The sequence below is a fragment of the Nomascus leucogenys genome, chromosome 14 (assembly GCF_006542625.1).
Source record: "Nomascus leucogenys isolate Asia chromosome 14, Asia_NLE_v1, whole genome shotgun sequence".
NCBI classification, from domain to species: Eukaryota; Metazoa; Chordata; class Mammalia; order Primates; family Hylobatidae; genus Nomascus; species Nomascus leucogenys.
The window spans coordinates 77925419-77949655 of NC_044394.1; positions in this window are offsets into that span (position 1 = coordinate 77925419).

Sequence of the window (24237 nt, forward strand, 5' to 3'; positions counted from 1 at the left end):
TGAAAGCTCTGTTTAGTCTGCCTTTTTGTTCAACTAGAGGGATTGACATATTTGGATGTGTGGTTGTGGTCAGGGGTCTCCAGAGAAACAGAACCAACAGGATGAAGATATATATAACATATATATATATATATATATATAAACATTATATATATATATATATATGTTATATATATAGAATTATATATATATTAAATGTTGGCATATAAGACATATATAACTCATAAATATATAAATACTAATATGCTAATATATTACTAATACTAGTATGCATACCAATATTTATAGTATACATATACTATACTGTTATATATGTTTAATAGTATATATACTGATATATATTAATATTAGTATAAGTATGTTATACTAATATTAATATATATACACACACATATGTGTACTAATATTTGTGTGTATATATATGCATATATAGAGAGAGAGAGGGGGACAGAGAGGGAGATTATAAAGAATTGGCTCACAAAATTCTGGAGACTGAAAACTCCCCAAATCCACAATCTGCACAATGAAGACCCAGGAGAGCCAATGATATAGTTACATTCCGGGTCCGAGTCCAAAGGCAGGAGAAGAACAATGTCCCATCTGGAAGACAGTCAGGCCAAAAAGTCTGAATCGTCTCTTGCTCAGCCTTTGTGTTCTAATCAGGCCTCCAAAAGACTGGGTGATGCCCACCCACCTGCACGGGGGAGGGCCATCTGCTTGATTCAGTCTACTGAATCAAATGTTCATCTCATCCAGAACCCCCTCCTATGAACAACATCTAACCACACCCAGCAATGGTTAACCAAGTATCTAGGCCCCCTGTGGCACAGTCCAGCGGATACTTAAGAATAACCATCACAGTAGTCATGAAAAACTGCGTGGTGGTGCTCAGGTAGCCTAGAGCAGTGCTTCGCAGAGTGTGTGGTTCAGGAACCAGCAGTGCCAGCATCACCTGGAACTTGTTAGAAATACAGATTCTTGGCCGGGCGCAGTAGCTCATGCCTATGATCCCAACACTTTAGGAGGCCGAGGCGGGTGGATCATGAGGTCAGGAGATCTAGACCATCCTGGCTAACATGGTGAAACCCTGTCTCCACTAAACATACAAAAATTTAGCTGGGTGTGGTGGCACACATCTATAGTCCCAGCTACTCGGGAGGCTGAGGGTGGAGAATCACTTGAACCTGGGAGGCAGAGGTTGCAGTGAGCTGAGATCTCACCGCTGCACTCCAGCCCGGGTGACAGAGCAAGACTCCATCTCAAAAAGAAAAAAAAGAAATACAGATTCTCGGACTCCAACCCAAACCCGTTGCATCAGATCCTCTGGAGACAGCCCAGAAATCTGCATTTTAATCATTCCCCAGGTGACTGTGATGCTCATTCATGTTTGACAACCATTGGCCTAGGGACTACAAGGCTGCATTGCTTTTAGTGGGGCTCCTTGACTCTTGGAGCATTATGTAATATTACAAGCTCATATTTGTATAGTTCTGTGCAATGCATTAAGGGCTTACATAAATTTGATCCTCATAATGGCTTTGTAAAATAGGTAAAGATGATCTTATTTGCAAATGGAGAAGTTGAGACTCAGAAAGATTAAAATGACCTAGTCATTCCTCCCATCATAACACATCACAGTACAGCCACCTCCTTTCCTCTTCCTTCCCTCCCTCCCTCCCTCCCTCCCTCCTTTCTTCCTTCCCTCCCTCCCTCCCCACTTCCTTCCTTCCTTCCTCTTTCCTTCCTTCCTTTCTTCCTTCTTTCCTCCTTCCTCCCTCCCTACACTCCCCTCCCTCTCAGTCCCTTTTCTCTCACCTCTCTCTCCCTTCCTCTGTCCCTCCTTCTTTCCAGTCATTCATTCCCTTGGTAGACATAGTAATGTGAAGCCCAAATTCCCCTTCAGGAATTGAAGGTCTATTCTCCCAGTGGCCGGAAGACCACCCTCAGCTATCAGCCCTCTTTGGGGGCTGCCTTGTCTAAAGACAGTCCCCTTGCCCAATGGCAGCCCCCTTGCAGGGAGTGACGGATGTGGGGGTGTAAGAGCCTGGCCGGCACCTCCTCCCCATATAGCACACGTCTGAAGGGCTGTGCTGCTCAGAGCTCCATGTGACCAGCTGAAGCCTTGGCACGGCAGCCCACCTCCTCCCTCTTTGCAATTTGGCTTCCAGCCCCTCCAGAAGCTCCACTGGTGTCAATCTTATGCCCCTAACAAGCATCCTGCATGCTGACCACCCTCTCAGTGTCAGCCTCCCAGGGCCCCCAACTGTGGCAGTCACCAAACTGACACTGGTTGTTATTTGCAATGAAAGAAACCTGTGCTGTTGCTGCCAACCTGCTTACATCTGACGTGACACTTAGTTGAGTACCTTCACTTACATACAAACACACAGACACGTGCGCGTGTGCGTGCACGCGCACACACACACCAATTCTCTAGAAGTTTTGATGCTGCTTGGTAGATACCAAGGCAAGATAGACTGAGCAATGCCTCTGAAAACAAAAATCAATTATGTAAAGCCCCTCTTATGAGAGAAATGTTTTGTGTATATACATCTGTACATACATAGATGTATATATGTATGTATATATATTTAACCTGTTTTCAGGTTGCCGCTTGCAAATCTAGAACTCCTCTAGCCATCCAAGGCTTTGGTTTTCCCTTGAAAATCTTCCTTTGACCTTTGAAATGCTTGGTTTCTGCAGTGCCTTTTGAGAGCTTGCATCATCTCAGCATTTCTCACAAAAGACCTCAGATCTGACCCAGCGCACACCTTTCAAGCTAACTATCCTTCAGCTATCCATGTGGAAGCTGAGGTGGTTCCTCCACTCCATCCTATTGGCTTTCTGCAGAGCATAGATCATCCTAATAGAGCTACACAGAGGCTGCTGCCTACCGCATAGGGAAACCAATTGTGTCTTCTTGTTCAATGACAAACATTCATATCTTTTTTTTTCTTGACAGGAAGGTATCCCCAGGCATGCTTTAAGGCATGACACCCTTGGCACCAAATCTAGCAGATACTTATTTTGCGTTTGTTTCAAGAAAGAGATACCTAAATGAGCTATTGTCTCTGCGAAACAAGTACTAATTAGCATGGCTTTAGTGTGGAACTTCGTTTTCCAAAAAATCATATTTTCCTGATAGAGGAGCAGGCGCGCTAGAGTCAAGGGAAAACAATGAACAGCAAGTTAATTGTGAAGCCCAAAGCTATGGGATCAGAGCAACAGGAAATGAGTCCTGCTGTCCTAAGTCTGCAAAGCGATTTCACACTGCAAGAAGGGAGACCTGTTGCCTGTGGCAGCCTCGACTGGCATTGACCTTGTACATGGGTCAGCCAAAGAAGGATGACATATAACCTAACTCATTCTGCCAGAGAGAAACAGAGGCTTTATCCTTGGGGTTGATCCCTTGAATTAAGATTATGTCACCCAGGATCAGAGAGGCCAAGTGCAACACTCAAGGTCACACAGAGCTTTTTGGCTTACAGTGTGGTGGATTAAATGTTTAAAATTCATTTTTAAATTTTTTAAATTGTGGTTAAATATACATAACTTAGACTATACCATCTTCACCATTTTTAAATATATAGTTTAGTGGCATTAGGATCATTCACATTGTACAACAATGGCCACAATCCATCTCCAGAATTTTTCATCTTTCCAAATTGAAACTCAGTGTCCATTAACTCTAGCCCCATTATCCTTGAGGCCAATCCCTTAAAATAAGATGATGTCACCCAGGATCAGAGAGGCCAAGTGCCCCAGTCGACATCAGACAGAGCTTTTGTACCCAGGCTTTTGTTTTCATTGTCTGCCACCCCCCTACACCCACACACACAACTATTTTGAACCAATTAACTTCTTATTCTCCCCTTCCCTGCAGCCACTGGCAACCTCCATTCTACTTTCCATCTCTATGAGTTTGATTATTTCTGGTACCTCATATAAGTGGAATCATACAGTATTTGCCTTTTTGTGAGTGGCTTACTTCACTTAGTATAATGACCTCAGGCTCATCCATGTCGTAGCATGTGCCAAAATGTCCTTTATTTTTTGAGGCCAAATAATATGTCTCATATATATATATATATATATATATATATATATATATATACACATATACTATATGTATAATATATATATAAAATTATACGTATACATATAGATGAAGTTCTGTTTATCCATATGAATGAACAAAATATGGTATATATATACACACACATATACACATATATACACATATGTGTGTGTATATATAAAAACCACATTTTGTTTGTTTATCCATTCATTAATCAAGGTATTCTTGAGTTGCTTCTGCCTTTTGGATATTGCGAATAATACTGCTATGGTAACTCAACTGGGACTATGGGCCAACATGGGTGTACAAATATCTCTGTAAATTTAAAGATACTTTTTTTTTTTTGAGACAGAGTCTTATTGTATTGTCCAGGCTGGAGTGCAGTGGTGCAATCTCAGCTCACTGCAACCTCTGACTCCCAGATTCAAGCCATTCTCCTGCCTCAGCCTCCAGAGTAGCTGGGATTACAGGAGTGCGTCACCATGCCTGGCTAATTTTTGTATTTTTAGTAGAGATGGGATTTTACCATGTTGGATAGGCTGGTCTCGAACTTCTGACCTCAATCCACCCACCTCTGCCTCCCAAAGTGCCTGGATTACAGGCATGAGCCACCACACTCTGCCTTAACGATAATTTCTAAGTTTAAATTGATTTTTAGAAAATATAAAATTGCATTTTCTGCTGGTGGAGCCTAATTGATATTTGAGCTATGCTGTCACCATTTTATGGTCTGTTTCTATTCTATTTACCCTGCTTGAGTGACTTTACAAACACAGGCTGTGGCTCTTCCTTTAGTCTAACCAAAGACATAAAGACAAAGTGGACACAATTGGCCCAAGAGTGGCTCAGCCCTTGCAGAATGTCCCTCCCGAGGACAGGGTGTGATTTGGTTCCCTGCTGTACCAGTGCCTAAGATAGTCCCTGGCCAAGGAGACTCTCTGTACACTCTTTTTTTGGTGGATAAATGAAAAAAAAAAGGGGAATTTTAAAAAATCAATTGATTGTATTGATCTATTCATTTTTAAACAAATTTATCTTTAACCAAACTTTAATGTGTATCTAGCTGTAGAACATATTTTCTGTAATAACCATCGTGGGATGGGAGCCGTGAGATTGTTAATAAATAGACAACAGCAAGCCTGGAAAACAGAGTGAAGTCTCCTTTGTGCCTTTAGCGCTATAAGGAACCTTAAAAAAAATCTTTGATACCTTGCTTCAAAAAAAATTATAAATGCTCATCTCTTAACTGCAACTCAGGTTGACAACTCCCCAAAAAATTCCAAGAAGATGCCTGTGCATCAGGTGACGAGCGTCATGATTCTACTGTGTAACACGAAACCACGAATCGCGCAGCATACAGGAGTGGGTGGTTTCTTAGCCAGCAGCCTCGGGGTTGGACACGCAGCAGTCAGGGGTTCCTTAGCCCGGGAGCCTCCAGGTTGGCTGGGGCGTGGCTGATCTGGGCTGGGTTTGGCTGGGCCATCTGCTTCTGAGCATCAGCGGGGCGTGGCTTCTCTAGGGGATCTGAGCTCAGGGTTACTCTGAGACCCTGATAAAGGAGCCAGTTCTGTCTTGGGGAAGCTCTCGGAGTGGCCAGGCACAGGCACATAGAGTGAGAACGCGAGTGGAAGCAGCAAAGCCTGTAAAGGCGCACCTTCATTTCCGCTTTCATTTATTGGCCAACGCTAGTCCTATGGCCAAAGTTAAAGGAAGGGGAATAAGTGGGAAATATGTTCTACCTTTTGTGGGAAAAACTGTAAAGTCACGGGGAAACACTATAATACAGAGAGGGCTGAAGAATTGGACAAATAATGGCAGCTTCCACTTCCAGCTATTGAAAAATAGCAAAGGACAGCTGTCCCTCCAGAAGATACAGTGGCTTGCTGAGATCCACTCAGCTGAGCATCACCACCATGAAGCCCAGGGAAGACTCTGAGGGGATCCTTTGACAGAATCTGGTTGTCATGGACTGAATGTTTGTGTCCCCCCACAATTTCTATGTTGAAATCCTAAAACTCAACATGATGGTATGGAGCGGTGGGGTTTTTGGGAGGTGGTTAGTTCAGAAGAGTGGGTCCCTCACGAATGGGATCCGTGCCCTCATAAGAAGAGAACAGAGAGTTTCTTCACCCCTTGTGCCATGTGAGGACACAGCCTGGAGGCTCCATCTATGAACCCGGAAGCGAATTCTCACCAGACACTGAACCAGTCCACATCTCCATCTTGCACTTCCCACCTCCAGAACTGTGAGAATAAATGTTTGTTGTTTAAGCCACAAATACACCCAGCCTATGATATTTTTGGTATCATAGCCTGAACTAAAACACTAGTGGTAAAATATAAAGGTAAGATTTACAGTAGTACTTACAGTGCTCCTTAAGAGTTCGCCTTTGCATTATTGCCACACCAGGCCTCACGCAGCAGCTGACAGGTTGAGGCTCCTAACGTCACCTACGCAGGGAGCAACTGTCACTTTGCCTTAGCCTTGCCATAGAATCCAATCCTTAGAACCTCATTAGATAGCACAGATGGTTTTCTGACTATTAATGACAGTAAACCTTGCTCTTCCCTGTAAGAAAAAAGAATGTCTGCCTTCACCCTGAGCATGGGATCCCCCATGCAAGGATAATCACTGTCAGAAGCTATTTTGATTTCATTGCTCATCTGGCAGCTGGAAGTGAGCACATGTGATTAGCTCAAAAGCAAACAGCAAGACTTCTCCGGCTGCTGGCCCTGGAAACCAGGTATAGGGCCAGGGAATTACAATAACATTCCTTTATGCTCATGCAACTGTGGCAGGACAGGTTTCATCGAAAACGAACATGCTGGCACAGTCTCTAAGGCTGCTTTCTGGGCAGATGCTCTAAGTGGCCTATAGCAGGGGTCCTCAACCCCGAGGCCATGAACCGGTAGGGGACCTGAGCTCTGCCTCCTTTCAGCTCAGCAGTGACATTAGATTCTCATAGGAGCTCAAACCCTATTGTGAACTCCCCCGTCTATGTAAAATCCCCCTCCCCCGTCTATGTAAAATTTGTCTTCCAAGAAACTGGTCCTAGGTGCTAAAAAGGTTGGGGACTACTGGTTATATCAGGCGGGCCAAGAGTGGGCCCTGAGTGACCCAGGTCTACCCACTGTCCAGTTCCTGTAACAGCAGGAAGTGTTAGGGACAGCGGAGAGAGGGAAAGCAGGGAACCCCTAGCATCACTGGTCCATTTCTGAGTGACTCAGACTTGAGTACATTTCCCTGAAGGTCCTCCTTGGAGTTCGTCCTCCTCCATAAAGGACTCAATGACTTCGATCAATCAGAAGGTGACTTGGGAAGCTGGGCCTGGAAAGCAGAGTTTATGTAAAAAAAAAAAAAAAAAGTGATGGAGGTTGGTAGTGATATTGTGAAAACAGACAACAGAAATAAGGACACAGACCCATTGGTCTAGAAATGGCTAGAAAGAAAAAATCTTATTATTGTCAACTTTGCTGATCCACTCTGGTGGACTATAAACTTTTCCATTCCATGAAATGCATTATTGAAGACTGGCAGATGTTGACTAATCTGTCGCAAGCAATCTTAAAATACAGAAATACAGGAATGTAGACTCAGCCTTTCTGTGTTTGTGCAGTCATGGGCCACATAACAACGTTTCAGTCAACAACAGACCCCATATGCAACAGTGGTCTCAAGATTATAATGGAGCTGAAAAATTTCTATCACCTAGTGGTGTCCAGCTGCTGGAACATGGTAGCACAAGGCACTACTCATGTAATTGTGGTGGTGATGGTGTAAACGCACCTACTGCCCTGCCAGTTGTATAAAAGTCTAACACACACAATTATGTATGGTACATAATACTTGATAATGATAATAAACAACTATGTTACTGGTTTATGTATTTACCATACTATACTTTTCTCATTATTTGAGAGTGTACTCCTTCTACTTAATCCAAAACAAGTTATGTGTAAAACAGCCTCAGGCAGGTCCTTCAGGAGGATTCCAGAAGAAGGCATTGCTATCATAGGAGATGACAGATCCATGCGTGTTTTGCCCCTCAAGACCTTCCAGTGGGACAAGATGTGGAGGTGGAAGACAGTGATATTGATGACCCTGACCCTGTGTAGGCCTAGGCTAATGTGTGTGTTTGTGTCTTAGTTTTTGACAAAAAAGCTTAAAACATTAAAAAAATTAGAAATAGAAAAAAGCTGATAGACTAAGACATAAAGAATATATTTATATAGCTGTACAATGTGTTTGTGTTTTAAGATAAGTGTTATTACAAAGGAGTCAAGATGTTAAATTAAAACGTTTACAAAGTAAAAATTTACAGTAAGCTAAAGTTAATTCATTATTGAAGAAAAACGTATTTTAAAATAAATTTTTAATAATTTTTATAAGCCAAGTGGACAGTGTTTATAAAGTCTATCGTCATCTACAGTGATGTCCTAGGTCTTCACATTCACTCACTGACTCACCCAAAGCAACTTCCAGTCCTGCAAGCTCCATTCATGGTAAGTGCCCTATACAGGTGGCAGGAGGTTATACATCTGCATTTGTGTGAGTACACTGTATGATGTTTGCACAATGATGAAATCACTTAAGGACACATTTTTCAGAGTGTATCCCTGTCGCTAAGCAACACATGACTGTATTTAAATGTTCCTGAAGATACTGGTCTTCTTCTCTTTAATTGCAATTGTCTTCTTTCCTCTCAATCAACTCTAGGTTTTCTACCTTCCCCGACAAGATAAACTGTAAGCTCCTTGAAGACAGGTATCTTCTTTGTCACATCTTCTCACTGGGGCACCTCAGGCTCCTGACATGAGTCTGGCACAGAAGAAGGGTTCAGTCAACATCTTGAAATGAATGAGGTATAGGAATAGCCCAGGAGTCACCACCATTGGCCTCCACTGAGAGAGAGACGTAAACAGGGATTGGTCCCCAATGAGAGAGAGACTTAAACAGGGATTGGTCCCCACTGAGAAAGAGACTTAAACATCCTGCTAGCATCTTTCAAGTTTAGGGTGGGAAGTGGCAGTAACAACAGGTTCCCTCGATGCAGGTGTTCTTCATTTAGTGAGGAGGCACTTGCATGACTCATGCTATGTACTGAATTGAATATCCCCTGCTCCCAAACCCATACATTGAAGCCCTAACTCCTAATGTGACTGTGTTTGGCAATAGGACCTACAGGAGATAATTAAGGTTAAATAAACTCGTAAGGATCGGGCTCTAATAAGACAGGATTTTTGTCACTTTAAGAGGGGACACTGGCCGGGCATGGTGTCTCACGCCTATAATCCCAGCACTTTGAGAGGCTGAGGTGGGTGAATCACGAGGTCAGGAGATCAAGACCATCCTGGCTAACATCGTGAAACCCCGTCTCTACTAAAATTACAAAAAAAAATTAGCTGGGCCTTGTGGCGGGCACCTTTATTCCCAGCTACTTGGGAGGCTGAGGCGGGAGAATGGCGTGAACCCGGGAGGCGGAGCTTACAGTGAGTGGAGATTGCACCACTGCACTCCAGCCCAGGCGACAGAGCAAAACTCTGTCTCAAAAAAAAAAAAAGAGACACCAGGTGAGGAAAAGCAAGCAAAAAGGTGGCTGTCTGCAAGCTGGGAAGAGGGCCCTCATCCAAAACCAAATCAGTTGGCACCTTGATCTTGGACTTCCCAGCCTTCAGAACTATAAGAAAGTTAATTTCTGTTGTTTCAGCCACCCAGCCTATGGTATCTGATAGTTGATAGTTCAAACAGACTCATGCTCATCTTGGTTATTCACAATTTCCCATATTCAGGGTCCTGCTGATTGTATCCTCCCGGTGCCATTTACTGTGTTCCTCTTTCTCCTATATTTCCAGGAACTTGGTTGTTAGAGCTCTAGGCTTGGTTAGATTCTGGCTGATTTCTTCTGGCAAGTATTCTCACAGGTGGTGCTGGGCATTTCACACTGCATCTCATGAAGAGACACGTGATGTCTGGTCACCCCTTGCTTGGTGACATTAGTGTGGCCCAATGGGCTCAGATGCCTGCTCCACCTAACAAGATTCCCATTCATCCCTTGTCTGAGTATTCTAGCATCTGTTGTTGATTATTGTCTGGATCCATGATCTCATGAAGAATAATACCTTCTTCTAAACAGGGCTCATCCTTGGCCATGATCCCAAGTTTGTGGCCACCTGTGGGTGGGTTGGAGAGGCAGGCAGCTATAGGACAAAACAAGAGAGGAGAACTCAACAGCAGGGGCCTTCATGATTGACGCTATTCCTTTCTAATTGTCAGTCACCCCATGTTGCATGGAGGACCTAGAGGCTGGTGACTTTTGTAGGCACTGCCATTGTCAATGCATGGGGATACCTCAGTGTCCCCCTTAAGCTCATCTTCAGAGTAATTTTACCTGATCACCAACTCCCTCTCCACACCCCCATGCAGGCATTCTCAGTAGAAAGGCAGTTCTGGACACAGCACCTTGTCATAAAATCCAGATTTTATTGTTGTCCTTGCCATAGCAGGTGGTCCCAAATGAAAATTGTGAACTTATCTCTTATTGCTTTTCTCATCTGTCTTATCAGTATGGAATGTGTGTTAGTTAGGTTGGATTAGATGATGTATTCGTCCATTTGCATTGCTAATAGGACACCTGAGGCTAGGTAATTTATAATGAAAAGAGGTTTAATTGGTTCACAGTTCTGCAGGCTGTACAAGCATGGTACTGGCATCTGTTTCCGGTCAGGGCCTCAGTAAGTCTTCAATCGTGGCAGAAGGCAAAGGGGGTACCAGTGTGTCACATGGCAAGAGCAGGAGCAAGAGAGAGAAGTGGAAATGCCACACACTTTTAAACAACCAGATCTCAAGTGGACTCATAGAGCAGGAACTCACTCATTACCTCAAGGATGACACCATGCCATTCATGAGCAATCAGGCCCCATGACTCAAACACCTCCCAACAGGCCCTTCCTCCAACATTGGGGATCACATTGCAACATGAGATTTGGAGGGGACAAATATCCAAACCATATTAGGTGATAATCTATCTGGTAAAAATTAAGCCCCTAAATCCGAAAGGCTTAACACAACCTAAGTTTGCTTCTATACTTGCAGTACATCTGACATGGGTTGATGGGGAGTGTTGATCCATGCAGTCACTCAGGGACCCTGCCACATCTGCCTTCAGGAAACTCTTCATGGAACAGGGAGCCTGGATTTCCCTGAACTTACACAAAGAGCTCACAGGACTCCTGTATTAGGTGGTTCTTGCATTGCTGTAAGTCCCTGAGACCAGGTTGTTTATAAAGAAAAGAGGCTTAATTAGCTCATGGTTCTGCAGGCTGTACAGGAAGCATGATGCTGGCGTCTTCTCTGCTTCTGGGGAGGCCTCAGGAAACATACAGCCATGGTGGAAGGCAAAGGGGGTGCAGGTATGTCACATGATGAAAGCAGGAGCAAGAGAAAGAGAGTGTAGGGGAGGTGATACACACTTTAAAACGAACAGATATCATGAGAATTCACTATAACTAAGACAGCACCAAGCCATGAGGGATCCACCCCCATGATCCAAACACCTCCCACCAGGCCCCCCCCCCAGCACTGGGGATTAAAATTCAGTATGAGATTTGCGCAGGGACAAATATCCAAACTATTTCAACTCCTTTGGGCCTGCTTACGAATGAAAACCATTTCTGAAGTCAGCCTGATAACTGCTGTTGCTGTAACCTTGGGATGACCTGTAAGCCCCCTGCCTGTGTCCATTGAAACAACAGCAAGCATTGAAACACACTCTGAATGGGCAACTCGGCTGGGTCGGCTCTTCACAGGGGCTTGGCCCAGTGTCTGGCAGACAGGAGGCACTCAATAAATAGCAGTTGTTTTTATTTTATAAATGAGACACCCGAGGCTCATAGGGTCAGGTAACTAACCTCAAGTTACCCATCAGTGAGTGGCAAAACTGGGAAAAACCCCAGCTCAGCTTGATCTGGAAAGCTTGGCCTCATTTCACCCGGCACAGTGCCTCTGCAGAGACAGAGGGCTCCTTTGTGGAGCCCTCAAGTGCTAGATGAACCCACAGAATTACTCATCAGCTGCAGGTAAGTGGGAGCCATCAATAGCTGGATGAGGGGTAACAAAAAAGTGACAAGAAACCCCATCTGGTAGCACAGCACAGGGTAGATTTCAGTGAACAGAAGCTAGAGGCTGGGAGACCCACTAAGACTCCATTTAAATAGGAAGCTGGACTCAGGTTGGGGTGTTAGCCAGGGAAATGCCAGATGACTTCTGAAGAGCTTGCAAAGGAAGCAGGAGTAGAATGTGGTGACTGGCCAGGGAATAAGGAAGAGACTGTAAGATGATGTAGAGCTTCTGTGGGGTCACGGGAAGATCATCCCAATATTGGCGAAGGGCACACTTGCTCCCAGGGTCTGAGAATCAGGAGACTGGGGAGTGACTTCTCAGCTAAGCTACTAGTTAGTTGGGTCACCTGGACTTGAAGAAGTCTGGGCAGATCCCATTCATAAGTGTGACTCAATAAGAAAAATGGCTAGGTTAATGGGACAACAAGGCGGGGCTGTGAGCAGAAAGGTAGGTGTGTGTGTGAGTGTGTGTGTGTATGCGTGAGAAGGGCTATGTGAGTAGAGGTGGTGTGTCTGTGTAAGTGTGTAAAAATGTGTTTATGAGTTAGGGTGTATGTGTTGAGTAGAGATGTGTGTATATGTGTATGTATATTTGTGTGTTGGGTAGGGGTGTGAGTGTATGGATGTGTGTGTGCGTGTTGGATAGGGGTGTGTGTGGTAGGTGTCTGAGTGTATGGATATGTGTGTGTGTTGGGTAGGGGTGTGAATGTACGTGTGTTGGGTAGCAGTGTGAGTGTGTGTGTTGGGTAGGGGTGTGTGTATGGATGTATGTTTGTGTTGGGTAGGGTTGTGGGGGTGTGTGTATGTTGGGTAGGAGTGTGTGTGTATAGATATGTGTGTGTGTTGGGTAGCAGTGTGTGTGTGTGTGTGTGTGTGTGTGTTGGGTAGGGCTGGGTTTATGTGGATAATTGTGTATGTTGGGTAGGTGTGTGAGTGTATGAATGTGTGCATGCTGGGTAGGGGTGTGAGTGTATGGATGTGTATGTGTTGAGTAGGGCTCTCTGTAGTTTTATGTGCGTTGGGTAGGTGTATGTGTGGATGTGTGTGTGTTAGGTAGGGCTATGTGTTGATGTGAGTGTGTGTTGGGTAGGTGTGTGAGTGTGTGGATGTTTGTGTGGTAGGTAGGGCTGTGCTTATGTGGATGTGTGTTGGGTAGGGGTGTGTGTGTGTGGATGTTTGTGTGTTGCATAGGGGTATGAATGTGTGGATGTTTGTGTGTTGGGTACGGCTGTGTTTATGTGGCTGTGTTGGGTAGGAGTGTGTGTTTATGGATGTGTGTGGTGGGTAGGGCTGTGTTTATGTGGGTGTGTGTTGGGTAGGGACGTGTGTGTATGGGTGTTTGTGTGTCGGGTAGGGGTGTGTGTGTATGGATGTGTGTTGGGTATGGGTGTATGTGTGTGGATGTTTGTGTGTTGGGTAGGGCTGTGCTTCTGTGGATGTGTGTTGGGTAGGGGTGGGTGTGTGGATGGATGTGTGTTGGGTAGGGGTGTGTGTGTATGGATATTTGTGTGTTGGGTAGGGGTGTGAGTGTGTGGATGTTTGTGTGTTGGGTAGGGATGTGTGTGTATGGATGTATGTGTGTTGGGTAGAGGTGTATGTGTGTGGACGTTTGTGTGTTGGGTAGGGCTGTGCTTCTGTGGATGTGTGTTGGGTAGGGGTGTGTGTATGGATGTATGTGTGTTGGGTGGGGGGTGTGTGTGTGGATGTTTGTGTGTTGGGCAGGGGTGTGAGTGTGTGGATGTTTGTGTGTTGGGTGGAGGGTGTGTGTGTGGATGTTTGTGTGTTGGCTAGGGGTGTGAGTGTGTGGATGCTTGTGTGTCGGGTAGGGGTGTGTGTGTATGGATGTATGTGTGTTGGGTAGGGGTGTGTGTTTACAGATGTTTGTGTGTTGGGTAGGGGTGTGTGTAGATGTTCGTGTTTATGTGGATGTATGTGTGTTGGGTAGGGGTGTGTGTTTACAGATGTTTGTGTGTTGGGTAGGGGTGGGAGTGTGTGGATGTTCATGTGTTGGATAGGGCTGTGTTTATGTGGATGTCTGTTGGGTAGGGGTGTGTGTGTATGGATGTGTGTGTGTAGTGGGTAGGGGTTTGTGTGTGTATGTGTGGTGGGTAGGAGTGTGAGTGTTTGTGACATATGTGTGAGTGTGTGTGCTGAGTGCAGCATCTGAACAGAACACTTACAAGGAGCATGTGCATGATTACATCTGCAAGTGAATATTCAGAATGAAACCTCCCTTTCTAGTCTTTGGTAGCTGAACTTCCCAAAAAAGGTATCCTGTAATTGAGCCCTTCAACTCTGAATATCCAGCTTTCTAATCAGCAAGAAAAATAAAATCCTGTCATCTGCCTGCGGTCATAGGGATTTACTTTGCAAGTAGGCACACACTCCTTTCCCAAGTCAACTAAAGATTTGAGGTGGCAAGGATAATAGGGTTGGGTTTCTCTACCTTGACTCTCTGGGATCCCATTGGGCATGTAATGAGGTGGGAAAAGGTATGAAACCCACTTCAGGAGACCAGAAACTGGCAGTCACACTACAGATGGAATCCTCAGGGCACACAGGGGAAGCTTTGGAAGTTATTTTGACAGGCTTGACAAATGCAAATTATATTAAGAGCTTAGCTATATGATAGGTTGGTCAGGGAGGGAGAATTTTTTGTTTTTTCAAGTACAAGGAACTCTAAACTCAGAGGAACAAATGTGTAACTAAGAGTTACACTTAACCCATTTAGCAGTCATTTCCTGAGCACTTGTAAAGTGATTTGCTTTTAGGTTAGAAAGATGCTGTGTATTGACCTCAGGAAGAAAATCGGACTCAGGCTAGGTTCTAAATTTATTCAGATAACTAAGAGATCCAGGGGCATCTTAAAACATCACGGTTGGCATGCTAATTACTCAAACAACTTTCTAATCGTCCTATTGTTTTTGGGCAGCCTTTCTAGCTTTTAACATTTCTTATCCAGCTGTATTATATTTAAAATGTTTTAAAGGTATTCTGTCTTTTCTCATAGTCTAAAAAGACTTCTTTGTTATTTCAAATGGAGTTTGGCAGAAAGATTTGTTTCCCTCTAGGCTGATTTCATTTATCTAAAGTTGGCCGAGAAAATCCTCCCCTCGCTGAAAGCACGCCTTCAACGGGTTAACCCTGAGGTTGACTTTTCAGTCATAAGGTTGCAGATTCGCCTTTGATCTCACTGCAAGCAGCAATTTTACCCAGCTTGGCAAGTCACAGGCCTGGGCGTCAGGAGGGCCAGAGCTCAGCTGCAATTTCTCTGCTAAGGATCTCTAACAGACATGCCCTTGGGAGCCTTTCCTTAGCGCCAATGTTTCCGTGCTCTGTGTGGCAGGCAGCGGGCAAGGTGACAGCCCCAAGATCATTTAGTTCAGCTGTGAAACTTCCACAGTGCCCAAGTGCTATAGGTGTTAATAAGAAAGTACTTAAGCAGATAGTGAGGGTACAGAACTCCTCAGTAAGGTTTTCCTTTTAATGAAAAGCAGCCCCCAAATCATTTTATTTTCTAACAAATAGCAGCCTGTAAAATCGAGCTGCAGAGATAGACAAGCAAGCTAGAAGCTTGCATGGGTGAATGCTGGCAGTTGGGCCAATAGAAAAAGGCTACCTCTGCCTAGCCATGATCAAAATGGTGGCTCTACCTTCTCTTCTCTTTTCCAGCCATGTGTATAGTAAGGAGCAGACCAGATGGCACTGTCCAAGTGGCAATCCCACTTACATAGTAAGATTAGGGTGGGGCAACCAGCCTTCCCTCCCCAGGTAAATGTCACACCTGGTCAAACCAATCTGTGGGCCTTATGTAAATCAGACACCGCCTCCTCAAGCCTGCAGTCCACTATGGGCTGGCTTTTCCCTTTCAGACACCTCTTTCTCACAAGAGAGAGCTGCTCTCTCTCTCTCCTTTCTTCTGCCTATTAAATGTTCTGCTCCTTAACCCACCCACATGTGTTCGTATCCTTAATCTTCTTGGCGTAAGACAACAAACCCCTGGTATTTACCCCAGACAATGATGCTACTTCACAAACAGCACATAGTGGAGTTCTTATATCTTGCAATACCACCCTCTGACCCTGACACCTTTGGTTTTCTTAATGGAAAAGATCAGCTCCAGAAGTGGGGGCCCCAGGAGGTGAGACCCAGTAGCCTGATGATGATTTCTGTGCAGGGACACTAATGACTTTGTTGGATGAGCTGAAAATTTCTGAAATTTTTCAAGGGGTCCCTACTTTCTCCTTAACTCCTGATTATGGATCTATCATTCCTGAGTTCATCTAGAGTTGTAAAACTGAAAGGGCCCTAGGAGCACATCCATCTGGTCATATCACTTATTGAAGACACAAAAGCTGTGGCCACCCAGAGGCAAAGACACTGCCCCTTTCCTCTTTTCTGGCCCCTTACTGGTCTCAGGGTCTGCACCCAAACCTGGAGTTACCAACACCTTTCCACAACTTGAAACTGTCATCTCTTTGTGCTTCTGCCTCTTTGACCTGTTGGAATAAGAAAGCCTTGAGTTGTTCTACCAGCTTCTTAGAGTGTTAACTGTCTTGTCCCAAAGCTGTGTTGCTGGAGGATCAACAGCTGCTCCCTTTAGAATTCCCAGACTGGATGGGCAGACATGATTGCTGGCCACCTCCATTGCAGACAGTAAACTTTACAAGGGAGGGTCTGGGGTCTGGGTGCTCCAGCTATTGTATCCTGAGTACCAAGCACACCACTTGGCACAAGGCGGTCTTTCAATAAGTGCAGTCTTCTAGGATAATGAACAAATGAAGTCCAATCGCTCCCATTAGCATTCCTTCTCAGGAATATTTCCTAATCTTCTCAGAATGTCTCCAAGTCCAGGGAAGAAGAATGGTAGTTTTGTTGCCACCAAGTAAACCTGTCTGTCCTTTCTGCTCATTGTGCTGACCTCTGTCTCAAAAGAGAGAATATGGCACCATTGGAAGCACAGAATTCAGTGCATTGGATCCACTCACACCGAGTCCTGCCAAGGCTAATGCCTCAAGTCTTCCTATTTCCCTTTGAGCAGGTCATTGTGGCCAATCCTTCCTTGTTCTTCTGCAGCTTTTGCACCCACGTGACCCTGGCCCCAGTGAACTGGGTCTTCTGGAGCTGTCTTGTACTGACTGCCCTGCATGTGAGCAGGATCAGGCCTCCAAAACACACAGTCTTGTTCTTGCAGCTTTGATTTTTTTTTTAAGGGTTGGTGAACTTGGCTTTGCTTTTCAGTGTCATTCCCATGGAACTTCAGAGAACAGAAGCGTTTTAAAGCACACACTTCTTGGCCAGGCACGGTGGCTCATGCCTGTAATCCCAGCACTTTTGGAGGCTGAGGCAGTCGGATCACAAGGTCAGGAGATTGAGACCATCCTGGCTAACACGGTGAAACCCCGTCTCTACTAAAAATAGAAAAAAATTAGCTGGGCGTGGTGGCGGGTGCATGTAATCCCAGCTACTCAGGAGGTTGAGGCAGAAGAATGGTGTGAACCCAGGAGGTGGAGCTTGCAGTGAGCTGAGATTGCACCACTGCACTCCAGCCTGGGCGACAGAGTGAGACTCCGTCTCAAAAAAAAAAAAGCACATACTTCCTTTGGTGACATCAGCAGGTTGCCTAAGTCCATGAGGACAGCAGCCACCACTGGAGGGACATCTGCCACCACCCGGAGCCCTACTCAAGCCCAGTCGGCAATGGGAAGGAGGCAGGCAGAACCAGATGCTGGCCAGCTTAGCCATGTGGCCTTTTCCTTTTTCCTCTTTCAGAAGGAGAAAAACCAATGTCCACTTTTTTTTGCCACATACTCATGGGACAGAGGGGTTTTCCTTTGGGATGAAGTCTAAACAATGAAGGGGGCGTGGGGCCAGCTTTATCACCTGAGGAAGTAACCAGGTTCTTTTTTCTCCCCTGCCTGCAATTTAGCAGATAGGTGGGTCTCTTGGCCTGTGGCTCCCTCTTTACCCAGCAAGTCTCCCTCCCCAGAGATGAGGATCCCTGTAATTACCTGAGGTGAGGTCCCAGCACCAGCTCTTGGAAGCCTCCCTACACACCTACAGTTCTGTCTCAAGGTCACTTTGTGGATTCAGAGCCCTGAGATATATTCTGAGTATAAAATACATATTGAATTTCAAAGACTTACTAAAAAAACCCTCAATAATAATTTTTTATATTGAATATATGTTGAAATAAAAATTTGTGTTGTATCAAATTAAATGAAATATATTACTAAATTTCAAATATTTCTTTTTACTTTTTCTTCCCCCCAAGACCGAGTCTTGCTCTGTCACCCAGGCTGGAGTGCAGTGGGGCAATCTAAGCTCACTGCAATCTCCACCTCCCAGGTTCAAGTGATTCTCATGCTTCAGGCTCCTGAGTAGCTGGGACTGCAGGTGCATGCCACCACACCTGGCTAATTTTTGTGTTTTTAGTAGAGACGGGGTTTCACCATGTTTGCAAGGCTGGTCTTGAACTCCTGACCTCATGATCTGCTTACCTCGACCTCTCAAAGTGCTGGAATTACAGGCGTGAGCCACCGTGCCTGGCCTCTTTTTACTTTTATTAGTAGGAAATTTAGAATTACATCTTGGCTTGCATTATTTTCTATTGAATCAGCACTTCTCTGGAAAGAAACCTAAGATCCCCTTTCACAATTTTTCTTTTCTTTTTCTTTTTGAGACAGAGTTTCCCTCTGTTGCCCAGACTGGAGTGTGGTGGTGAAATCTTGGCTCACTGCAACCTCCACCTCCCAGGTTCAAGAGATTCTCATGTCTTAGCCTCCCGAGTAGCTGGGATTACAGGTGCATGCCACCACACCTGGCTAATTTTTGTATTTTTAGTAAAGATGGAGTTTCGCTATGTTGGCCAGGCTGGTCTCAAACTCCTGACCTCAAGTGAGCCACCCCCCTCAGCCTCCCAAAGTGCTGAGATTATAGGCATAAGCCACCACACCTGGCCCACACTTTTTCTTAATCCAATATGCTCGGGAGGACCCTAAGGAGAGTCCAGTATCTTCTTTTCTGGTCTCTCCACTCCCTACCCTCAGGCCCTCTTGGGTCTTCAGATTCAGAGACCACGCAACTACCGTAGTCAAAATATGCCTCCCACAGTGGCCCTTCACAAACGGACTCCTGAAATGGCCTGGAGAAGTTCTGCATCAGGGACCCCCTCCTCCCAAGACACAGGCCCCACAGCAAGTTTTGTTTTCCAGGAGGGCATTCCTCAGTGTACTCTATGGTGTAAACTGCAAAATGGTGTTGGCCAGCTTGTAACACGCTGGGCTGACCTAAGTCAGATTTCTTTGTTGCAGGAATGCTCAGAGCGTGTTTATATTAATAAATACTGTGACTCCCTGAGAGCAAAACACTTTGTATGACTCTAAAGTTGTTGAGGACAAGCTCCTTCTGCTTTTTTGAGCACCTGCAGTGAAGATACATTGAAAGGGACTCTATTATTTTTGCACTTCTACTAAAGGTCCTCTCCCTCCTCTGCCCTGACCTTGTCCCTCAAGGTCCTCTCCCTCGCCTGTCCCCACACCACCTCCCAGGTCCTCTCCCTCTCTAGAAGAAATGGTCCAAGTTACAAGGCAGACACTACTGAAGCTCCAGAGAAGACCCAGTAGCTTCTAGTTTCTGGCATTTTGGTCACTGGCATTTGGCAAAATGGCCCTTGATTTAACCACAAAAGAGGAATTTGCTGATAACCAGGTGAGACTATTTTTCTCTGCCTAGTTTTGACATTCTGTCCTCCAGACTACAGAAGAACTTAACTGCCCTCTGATTTATATGATCATAGAAGATCTCAAAATACACACACACACACACACACACACACATATATATATATATATTATGTGTGTACTGAGAGTAACAGAGAGAGCCTTATATCAATGCCTAATTCATTTAACTCTGGGGAACAAATATAATCAATTTCCAACAGACAGTTCTAAGATTTGTGAGGTGTTGGATGAAGGACCTTACTCAATAATCATTTATATGTTTTATATCCAAGCTTCAACCCTCCAAGAAGGTGGGGGTTCTGGAAGAAAGGCTGCCTTTGGCCAGGCTGCAGGAAGCTGCCAGGAAGCTGGGGCTGAGGCATGGTTGGAAGAGGGCCAGGAAACTCATTTGCTCCGCTCCATCTTGCTAATATTGGCTGCTGTTATGTTTCATTGTAGCCCCACATCCTGCTCATCTCTGCACCTTTGAGATGCCTCCCACATCCTTGATTCAGGTTACGCTGAGGCTTACTGCTTCTGCAACCAGCTTCTATCACCAGCTTCCCACACCTGGCCCACTTTTTGAAAACAAAACAGGTCGGGAGCAGTGGCTCACACCAGTAACCCCAGCACTTTGGGAGGCCAAGACAGGAGGATCGCTTGAGCCCAGGAGTTTGAGACCAGACTGGGCAACATAGCAAGACCCTCTCTCTACATAAAATTTTAAAAATTAACTGGGCATGGTGACATGTGCCTATAGTCCCAGCTACTTGGGAAGCCTAGGTAGGAAGATCACTTGAGTCCAGGAGATAGAGGCTGCAGTGAGCCATGACGGCACCACTGCACTCCAGCCTGGGCAACAGAGAGAGACCCTGTTTCAAAACAAAAACAAAAACACAAAGAGATTTCACCTATAGGAGGTAGGTCTTGACATCTTGGGCATCTTCTTCCTCTTTTGCTCAGCCTTTTGCTTCCATCCTCACTTAACCATCATTTATTACACAGAGCAGCCTCACTGTGTGGCAATGTCTGCTCCTACTGGGTCTGCACATGTAAAGGAAATCAGTGGGCTTGGAGTTTGAAAATAAAGAGCTTTGGCCTCATTTGGTTGAATTAATTATGCCTTTTCATTTGTTTGAATCTTCATGACAACTAAAGTCCGCCCCGACTAGTTGTGGACCATGTCTGCCAGCTGCCTACAGAATCCACCCCTTTCCTTTGGAATTCTCTCCTCCTCCTGACGCTGACAATGCCCTTGCCCTTCAAAGGACCTGCCTTCCCACTCTCCATTGGACACTGTGGAACTTCTTGGCATCCAGTCCCAAGGGCACAGCCACTGTAGGACTTCACGTCTGCCTGCCTGAGCAGGGCTGGTGTCTTATGAATGGCAGCTGAGACCCAGTTTGGGCTCACGATCTCATATCACAGGTCAGAAAACAAAAGAGCAATTGAGTTCTTATGAAAACTTGCCAGATTTCCATATAACAGTTTCCTTCTTGAAATCCCTTTTTTTTTTTTAACTTTTCATCATAGAAATGAATTCAAAGGAAAATGACTAATCACCAGCCTACTCAGAATCATTGGTCCCCAGCAAGCAAGGGTGATCCTGCATCAATCTATTAATTTTCATTTCCAGGGTTCTCAGATGTAAAACAAATGTTTGATGTAATCCGCAACACTGCTCCGTTATAATTAAACAACCTCCTGCTGCCTAAATTGGCAAAGCACTGCATGTATCAGTGATAAATGTGGTCCTTGGGAGACTGTTTTTATGTTTGTTTCACTCATGGGAAAATGGACACAACACTTCTGTAAGATTCCTCGGCTGCTGCTCTCCTCCAGGTTATAATCATAGTAACTGCTGCTTCTGGGATGCCTCACTGTAATCCTTATGTTCAATGACGGCTCAGTGGATATGTGCTTAAAGGAGAGTGAGCGATGGGGAGTCTACAATTATGAATAAAATATATTCAAGTCAATAAACCCTTCCTGGGTTCCTTTGCCTCACCATTTTATGCACAATTTATGAAGCACCCTATATGTACCAGGAGCTATCTGCAATGTTTAAGATGTGGGAGCCCCCATAATTCTAAATATGTCATGTATCATCTACTTTCCTCTTTGCAAAGTGGAGGGGTTGGATTCCTGCCAGGCCTGATAATATAGATCTGCTGTTCACACATAGCATATAGGAGGCCCTGATGACTTCCTACTCATCGCTTCCCTCATTGTCCAATTGTTGGGGCCATTGGGCTGTTATATTCAGGCCAGTCCTTGCCCTAGATCCTAGGATCCAGCCAGACTTGAGGCAAGGAGGCACATTGCTGTTAGTGTTCCATCACCCCCATGGTTAGGCCTCACTGGCTCTGCCACAGTTCAGACACCAAGGGTCCTGCCTTAGTTTTCTAAGAGATGTTCCCTACATTGCACCTGAATTCATCCAGTTCAATTTCACAGAATATACTTGACCTAGTTTAAGCAGAAAGGGATGTATCACAGGCTACTAAATGGCTTATGAAATCCTTGGAAACCTGAATAAATAGACCTTAGGGGGAGCCCCTAGAGCTACTCTCAAAGCTATCTAGCAGAACCTGGCCACATTTCCAACCAGGAAGCTGCCTGCAGAATCAGCAAACAGCCCCCACACCCGCTGGCTTCAGAACCACCCACCTCTGCTCTCCCCACACAAGTGAGCAGACATCTCAGCCCTGCCTTTCTGGCCACCTGACTGCTTCCAAATTAAATCTCTCCCATTTGCACCAGGAAGAGGACCCTAGATGATGTCTAGAACTTTAGTTTCTGATGACTCTAAGGAATGAGATTTTTTACCTGCCCAGCCTCTGCAGTCTGGGAAAAACCAGAAGTTTGTTAGAAGTGACACTGAGTGATCTGGCCCTCAGATTTGTCAGTTTCCCAAGCAGCAACTTGGCCCTTGCATACGTTGATTTTTAAATTTCTGTAGTTTGCTCAATCACCGAGGGCTCTGGGAGCCTATTTCTATTGGCTGGAAACCCACTGGGAACCAGCTACCTGCTGACAAATTCCAATCCTATTACTATTTTGTATTGAATATTTACTCTGCACAGTTCCTAATTTTCTGCAAAATGCCTTTTCTCTTTACCACCCCTTGACACAGTTACTGCTCTATAAACTGAAACACCACTTCTTATGGCCGCAGTTATTTGTGCCACGAATAAGTAACTCCCTAAGCTCAGCCCATCAGATTTTCTCTCGAATCTGTGGGCTGGAAATCAAGATGGTCGAGAACAACTCTTCTCCTAGTGGCTGAAGTGGTAAAAATAATCTCAGTGTGGGTGTGGTGGCTCACACTTGTAATCTCAGCACTTTGGGCAGCTGAGGTAGGGGGACCACTTTAGCCCAGGAGTTTGAGACCAGCCTAGGCAACACAGCAAGACCCCATCTCTACAAATAAAAAATTAGTTGGGCATAGTGGCATGTGCCTGTGGTCCCAGGTACTTGAGAGGATGAGGCAGGTGGATTGCTTGAGTCCAGGAGTTCAAGGCTACAGCGAGCTGTGATCACGCCACTGCACTCCAGTCTGGGCAACAGAGTGAGACCCTGTTTCTAAAAACAAATTAAATAAAATATGTACAGTTTTTAAAAAAGTATCTCAGGAGCTCTCAGGCATCCAGCTGTCAGGATGCCTGGTCCTGTAAGGGCCTCCAAGAGTGGCTAGAGAGTGGGGCGTGATACCTCTTGGGCCACCTTGCAAAGGGCTCATGAGTTCTGCCAATGAGGATAGAACCATCTATCATGAGAGTAAAGAATCAGTGGATGAGAAGAGGGAAGTAAAGCCATGAATTGGAGAGGGTGTCCCAAGGCCATTTCCATCTCTGGCTTCAGCTTCTCCTGCATCCTGGCCACATTCTAGTTTCAGGGCTCCATGAGGTATCTCCATGTCCTTGTTATGTTCCCATTTCTCTTATTTTGCTTTAGTTTGAGTTGGCCTCCTCTCACATGAAACAGGGAGTCCACAATACCATTGACCCTTGAACTACACAAGTTTGAATTGCATGGGTCCACTTATACATGGATTTTCTTTTACCTCTGCCACCCCTGAGATAGCAAGACCTATCCTTCCTTCTTCTTTCCCTCAGTGTACTCAACATGAGGACGATGAGGATGAAGACCTTCGTGATGATCCACTTCCATTTAAGGAATAGTAACTATATTTTCACTTTCTTATAATTTTCTTAATAACATTTTCTATTCTCCAGCTTACTTTATTATAAGAATATAGTACTTAATACATATAACATACAAAATATGGGTAATGGACTGTTTATGTTATTGGTAAGG